This window comes from Leucopleurus acutus (genome assembly GCF_964270905.1).
Source record: "Leucopleurus acutus genome assembly, chromosome: 2".
Classification (NCBI taxonomy): Eukaryota; Metazoa; Chordata; class Mammalia; order Artiodactyla; family Delphinidae; genus Leucopleurus; species Leucopleurus acutus.
In genome coordinates this window covers 186,412,573-186,419,979 of record NC_139143.1, presented here as the reverse complement: position 1 = coordinate 186,419,979, position 7,407 = coordinate 186,412,573, and the positions used below count along the sequence as shown (strand labels likewise).

The 7,407-nt window shown below is 50.3% G+C and overlaps 1 pseudogene across 1 annotated transcript; it reads right to left on the bottom strand.

Moving 5' to 3' along the window:
- Positions 1-1,396: 1,396 nt before the first annotated feature.
- On the bottom strand, positions 1,397-2,372 carry LOC309975262 (developmental pluripotency-associated protein 2-like; annotated as a pseudogene). The gene has a single exon. The product of its transcript is annotated as a developmental pluripotency-associated protein 2-like (transcript).
- Positions 2,373-7,407: the final 5,035 nt, after the last annotated feature.

Below are 7,407 nucleotides of genomic sequence, written 5' to 3'. Positions count from 1 at the left end.
AGGATTCAAACTCAGGCCCCATGGCCCCAGGACCCACTGTAATATTTCTGCCAGAGCCCAGCATCTGCAAGAATTCCTACCCTGCACATCCAGGCAGGAGGTAAAGCAAGTAGGAAATCCTCAGCTTTTGGGAGCAAACATAGCCCCATCCTCCAGTCACTCTCTAACTTCAGCTGGTGAACAAATCCCCGAACGGAGTTTGTAAAATCCCTCTCAGAGGTTCTGACCCAGTCAGCTGGGCCTGCATTGTAAACAGGACCCTAAACCCCAGATGACCAGGCACAGGTGATACAGGCGGGTCCAAAGCCATGACCTGAGAATCCCCGAAGCATCACTGAGATCAGACCCTGGGGTTGAGATCAGCCCGTCACAGCTCAAGGCAGGAGCAGGGAGCACGGCTCAGCCAGAGCGACCGCTCCCCGTGTCTGTGCCAGATGAGCCCAGAGGGCCAGGCCTGCCAGGGACCAGAGGGCCTCATCCCGCCACAGCCAGCTGGTGCCGAGCAACCCAAGGAGGAGTGTTTGGATTCAAACTCCCATTCCTGAAGGAGCTAATGCAAGCTCATTCTGGGAGAGCCCCAAGGCAGCTCTGGGCTCTGCCCAACCCCAGCACGGAGGAGTTGGAAAGGCCCAGAGAATGAGCCAAAAGCCTCTTTCCCCTTTACAATTCCAGCGCCAATAGCTTTTCCCCAAACCAGCCCTTTCAGAGCGGCGTCATCCGCGCATCCTCAGTGCCAAGCGATGATGGAAATCGGCATCCAAGTCTTTCCGGCCAATTGGAGCTGCAGCCTCGTACCCTACGGAGTACAGCTCCTGTCCACCACCCAAAGCGGGGAGGAAAACAGGTACAGCTGGTGAACAAGACGTCCTTGGCATCTCACTAGAGCCCTCTGTACCAGGTCTCATGAAAAGACATGAGCTCAGCTTTTGGACCAACCACCCAGGTCTCCAAGGCCACTGCAGTGGGCAGTGGCTCTGCCGGTGGCCACACCCAGAGTCACCTCTGGCTTAAAATTCACTGCAAGTCCCAAACCCTCTGAGGTTTAAGAAGGGAAAGAACAGGGAGTAAAGGAAAGAAAGGAGTCGCACCATCCAGGCGGCCCTGTGAAATAAGGAAGCATCCCAAGATGCCTGGAGAGTAGACATCCACTGTGTTTGGGGTTTGTTTGTTTGTTTGTTTCTAACAAACATTTTTTTAATTGAGGTAAAATTAGTATATAACATTATGTTACAGATGTACAACAGGGTAATTCGAAATTTGTGTACACTACAAAATAATAGACCACAATAAGTCTCGTTACCATTATTACCATACAATCACGCCCCTTTGCCGATTTCACCCACCCCTCCCCCTTCTCCTCTGGTAACCTTTTATTTTGTATTAAGACATGGACCATCTATGTTCCTTTTTTTCTTTTTTTTTTTTTTTTGCGGTACGAGGGCCTCTCACTGTCGTGGCCTTTCCCGTTGCAGAGCACAGGCTCCGGACATGCAGGCTCAGCGGCCACGGCTCACGGGCCCAGCCGCTCCGCGGCATGTGGGATCTTCCCGGACCGGGGCACGAACCCGTGTCCCCTGCATCGGCAGGCGGACTCTCAAACACTGCGTCACCAGGGAAGCACCCCTTTTTTTCTTTAACTTCCTTTTTTTTTTTTTTTGGCTGTGCAGTGGAAGCACCGAGTCATAACCACTGGACCACCGGGGAATTCCCGACATGGACCATCTAGAAGCAATGACGCTGGTGTGTCCAAACCAAGTTTCTTCCTCTTCCCCATTGCAATTTATCTTTTCATAATTTTCTTATTCCTCTTAGCACATTCAGGGTATAACATATTATCTTCTAGGTCTGGGGATGGGAAAGGGCAGGCAGGTAACATGAAGAGAGAGATCATCCCCCAGGGAGTGTCAGGCACCCAGGCCTGACCTGCACGGAACTGCAGGCGAGCCCAACCTTCTGTGTCTGCCAAGAGCGGTCTGCCAGGGACCACACACCACTGGACAGCTGAGGCTTGCGGCAGAAGGGACTCAACGGAGGTGGGAAGGGGCTGTGAATTCACAGCGTTAGGCTGAACGTTCTTGCAGCAATTCTTGACCATGCTGCCAACATGGCTTCCTGAGCTGAAGTTATCACTCCACCCACAGTAGTCCTTTCCTGCTCTCCCTCATCCTACTTTTCCGAACACTTGTTCTGTTGGTCACCATCTCGCGTTTCCTTGAACGTGACTGCAATCTGGACTCCTGTGATGATTGAGGAATATACTGATCCTTTTTGGGATAAGCATGTTTCTGGAGTCTCAGATAAACCCCTATTTTCTGGCCATCGGTACAGTTCCATAAGGCGGCCCAACTCACTTTATTAATTGGAGGCATCATGGTCGGCAAGAGATAAACTGGTTTACTACAACTAGATTTGGGGCAAGCCTTGAACCCTTCACTTGTTTCAGGAGAATGAGCTTGATCATTTGTATTCAGTGGCTCCACACTGACTTCTTTTTTTATATTTTTGTTTATTTATTTATTTTGGCTGTGCCGGGTCTTAGTTGTGGCACATGGGATCTTCGTTGTGGCCCGTGGGATCATTTAGTTGCGGCATGCAGACTTCTTAGTTGCGGCACGCGGACTTCTTAGTTGCGGCGTGCGTGCGGGATCTAGTTCCCTGACCAGGGATCGAACCCGGACCCCGTGCATTGGGAGCGTGGAGTCTTACCCACTGGGCCACCAGGGAGGTCCCTCCACGTTGACTTGTGAAGTTGAAGAAACACCTGGTTCCCTTTGACGGTCTTCAACAATTCCCTCATTAACTGGAACCAATGTAAGAGTCACATTTTCTTCATCTAATGCCTCTCGAAAGAAATTCTTCTCGTAATTTGGGTATGCCACTTTTCTGGGGTTTTTAAACAATTTTTTATTGAGGTGGGATTCACATAACATAAAATGAACCACTATAAAGTGAGCAACTCAGTGGCATTTAGTACATTCACGGTGCTGGGCAAACACCACCTCTATTTGGTTCCAAAACATGTTTATCACATCAAAAGGAAACCCCCTGCCCATTAAACCACCATCACTCCCGTTACCCCTCCTCCCAGCCCCTGGCAACCACCAATCTGCCTTCTGTCTCTGGATTTACCTGTTCTGGACGTTTCATATAAATGGAGTCATACAACAAGAAACTAGACATCTGTTGTTCGTAGCTGCCCAGTGCTCCATTTCCCCCTCTTCTGATCGCAGCGACCATATTTCACTTTGGAGAAGCCACGCCACGGCTCCCCTAAGTCCACTTGGCTGCCCACCCGCTGCGTGCAGGGGCGGGCGCATGACTCAAAGCTGGCAAATCAGTGAGCGTGATTGGTTCAGGGATGGGCTTGTGACTCGATCTCCCCCAATGAGAGCAGCCACAGGACTTCCGGAGCAAGCGGCTTCTCTGCTTGGCTCACTGAATCAGCAGAACGGGAGACTGAGGCTGCTGGCAGCCACCTTTGTCACCATGGAAGGACTGCCCACCTGGGAAAGAAACGCACCTGAAGGAAAGCAGGGACAAAGCACTGAATCCGCACAAAGGGCTCGTGTGTCCGGAGCAAAGAAAGCCAAACTGAGGGTGGGCGTTTGCAACAAAGCAAGGATTTTGTTGCAGGGTGCCAAGCAAGGGAACGGGAGACAAGTCTCAGATCCACTCCAACTTGGTCTCTGAGTTAGGGATTTCTAAAGGCGGAGAACAAAGGAGCTGGGGTTAATCATCTTAATCATCTGTGGTCTATGTGTCTTTGAACCTGTGGTCTGTGAACCGGGGGCATCTGTGTCAACATAATCTGTACAGGTCATCTTGACCTGGAAGATATCCCAGAACATCACATAAACGGCGATGCTTATTGGAAAGCTGCAGCTCAAGGCCCATGACCTTCGCTACTCCTTATTAATTAGGCAAACATGTGATCAAACAGGTATGGCCTAGGACAGAGAGGAATAAGAAGACCAAGAACAGAAACCTGGGTGTTATTTTAATTATAAATTAGTCATTATAATGACTAATAAATTTTAATTATAATTATAGATTTTTAAATTTTATTTATAAATTATCTTAATTATAAATTAGTCGGTTTCAGCGGGAGGCTGGTTCTTGTCCACATTGTCTGAGCACCTGGATCCAACTCTGCCTGAAGGTAGCACTATCCTCAAAACATTTCACTTTTGAAAGTCGATCACATCCTGTTGTGATCAAGCTGATTGGAACTGGGTTTCTGTAATACACAACTAAAAGGGACCCAAACAATACATGTGGCATTTCACGCACCTGCCTTTGCATACTCCCATCCTTTATGAAATAAAATGCAACTCCTTAGCAAGGAACATACAGTCTTCCTGATGCGGCCCTGTCTCCTTCTTCCTTCATCCCTTGTAACACCCCTCCTCATTTAATATGCCAGCCACACAGTTCATACACACACACACACACACACACACACACAATGCTTTTCCTGCCTTAGGGTCTCTGCTCTTTCTGTCTCCTCTGTCCAGAATGCTCTCATCACCCCCACCCGACTCCCAAACACTTACTCATCCCTTATCACTTGATTCAGGCATGACCTCCTCCAAAAAGCCTTCCCTGACTCAGTGTCCCACCTCTCCTCCAGCAGAAAGGCGTGTCCCCCGGGCTCCACACAGCCCTGAGTGTGGTTCAGTCACAGATCTTGCCCACACATTGTTGTTCATTATCTGCCCAAGTCTGGTCTCCACCCCGCCCCCCCGCCCCCCCACCCAAACAGGGATCCTCCAGGGCCAAGTGTGTGCCTGGCTCTGCTGACAGTACAGTGCTTGGGCCACAGTGAGGCTGAACTGCTTTATTTTTTTTTTCCTTTATTTTTTCGGCTGCCTTGGGTCTTAGTTGCGGCATGTGGGGTCTTCGCTGAGGCCTGCAGGATCTTTCGATGCGGTGGTGCGGGCTCTTCGTCGCCCTGAGGCATGTGGGATCTTAGTTTCCCGACCAGGGATCCAACCCGCATCCCCTGCATTGGAAGGCAGATTCTTTACTACTGGACCACCAGGGAGGTCCCTGAACTGCTTTCAAAGAAAGCTTATTTCCCAAGTTTTTCCCAAAGATTTCAATTTATGCTTTCATCCAGGCAAGCGTCAGCTCTGTTCTGTCCTGTACTTAAGGATGCAATGTCCTAATAGAGACACAGACAGAGAAAACAAATGTATGGATGCCAAGGGCGAAGGGAGGGTGAGGTGGGAGGAGCTGGGAGATTGGGATTGACACTATACACTATTAATACTAGGTATAAAATAGAGAACTGATGGGAACATACCATATAACACAGGGAACTCTACTTAATGCACTGTGATGTCCTAAATGGGAGGGAAACCCAAAAGGGAGGGGATATATGTTTATGTGTGGCTGATTCATTTTGCTGTGCGGTAGACGCTAACACAACATTGTAAAGCAACTATACTGCAATAAAAATTAATTAATAAAAAAATAAAAATTCAGATTCTGAAAATCAAAAAAAAAGGATGCAACATCTGATATTTCAGTGGTTGGTCTTTGTTTGGGCTGAGATTGGACTCTGGACCCCTCCTCTCCCTGGAGCCACACTACCCCCGCCCCTGGTTGGGGGAAGGCGAGAATGCGGAGAGATGGGACCCGCTCACAGGGAGGCCTGACTCCTACTGTTGAGGCCGGGAAGCACGGAGATCTCCCCCCCAGCCTGGGATGATCCCGATCAGGCCCTTCGATGCCACCCAAAGCCTGTCTAAGGCTTTTTGTAGCGGCCACAATCATGTCTTTAAATGTGAGAGCTCGGAGGCTGTCAGAGGGGGTCACCTGTCGTCCCCTCTTCCTCACCGATGACTGATCTGCAGACCGGCCGAGGCAATCATGTCAGGCCTCTGCCTGCCTCGGGCTAGCTGGCTCCATGCACTTAAATGCAATGTCTGAGCCTCCGTGAGCAGAGAGGGGCGTCAGGAGGTGACAGTGGCAGGGTGGGGCTAGGAGCCTGCCAGGCACGCCTTTCCTTGTTTCTGGGTGTCCCAGAAGGGACCCCCCCCTCTGGATGCTGCTTAAGGTGTGAACAGGTGGGGTGGGGCTGAGCTGGGTACTGGGGACATTGGGAACTGGCTATCCTGAGTCAAAGGATGAAGATGTCTCAATAATAGGCAACTTTAGCTGGTTCGCAGTGGTTTCCTTCCCCCACCAGTCCCTCCAGTTACTTGTCAGGGAGTAAAAGTTGCCTCTCTGGGGCTTCCCTGGTGGCGCAGTGGTTGAGAATCTGCCTGCCAATGCAGGGGACACGGGTTCGAGCCCTGGTCTGGGAGGATCCCACATGCCGCAGAGCAAGTAGGCCCGTGAGCCACAACTACTGAGCCTGCGTGTCTGGAGCCTATGCTCCGCAACAAGAGAGGCCACAATAGTGAGAGGCCCGCGCACAGCGATGAAGAGGGGGCCCCGCTTGCCACAACTAGAGAAAGCCCTCGCACAGAAACGAAGACCCAACACAGCCAAAAATAAATAAATAAATAAATAAATTTAAAATGCACAGTATTCCAAATAGTATAAAAATAAAATTATTTAAAAAAATAAAAGGAAGTCTATATATTTGTAGAAATGACATTTAAAAAAAAAATGTTGCCTCTCTGGACACTTCGTGCCTCCTACAACTGCTGGTCTAACTTCCCTGGACCAACTGCACACCTGGGTCCTAGAATTCTAATGACCCGGCCCATCCCAGGACTCACTCAGGGAGAATGGGTCCCACTGTTCTGGCAGGTATTGGGGAACCCACTCTTGGCTTCTCTCCTGCGGTCAGCAGGTCAGGACCGGGCACACTGGAAGCCTCATCCTCTGAGAAGCCAAGCCACTCACCAGATAGCTGCCTGCATTTGGAGCACCTGCGTGGCCCTTGTACTCCCCTCCAGGGTCACTCAGTGACCCTACAAGCTCCCAGCCAGACCCAGCTGCCCCGGCGGATGAGCACAGGACCCAGCTGCCCCGGGAGTCAAAGGTTGCTTCTTAAGGATTCATTTTTCCAGGAACAGTCTATTCATGTGGGAGAAGAGGGATGTTTCATTCACTTATTCATTTATTAAACCTTCATCCAGAGCCACTATGAACCAGATGCTGTGCTAGGTAGTGTGTGGGGTGCAGTGCCCACCCTGCACCCAATAACAGTAATATGAGTTAAAAATAGCTGAGTGTCCAGGAAACCCCTGGCAGTCCAGTGGTTAGGACTCTGCAATTTCACTGCCAAGGGCCCGGGTTCAACCTCTGGTAGGGGAACTAAGATCCCGCAAGATGTGCAGCATGCCAAAAACAAAACACATTTGCTAAGTGCCAGAAGAGCACGGTGACAGAGTGCTCTGGGACCTGGGAGAGGACGAGAGAGCTGGGGTCCCTCCGAGGCTCTCGCCCTCC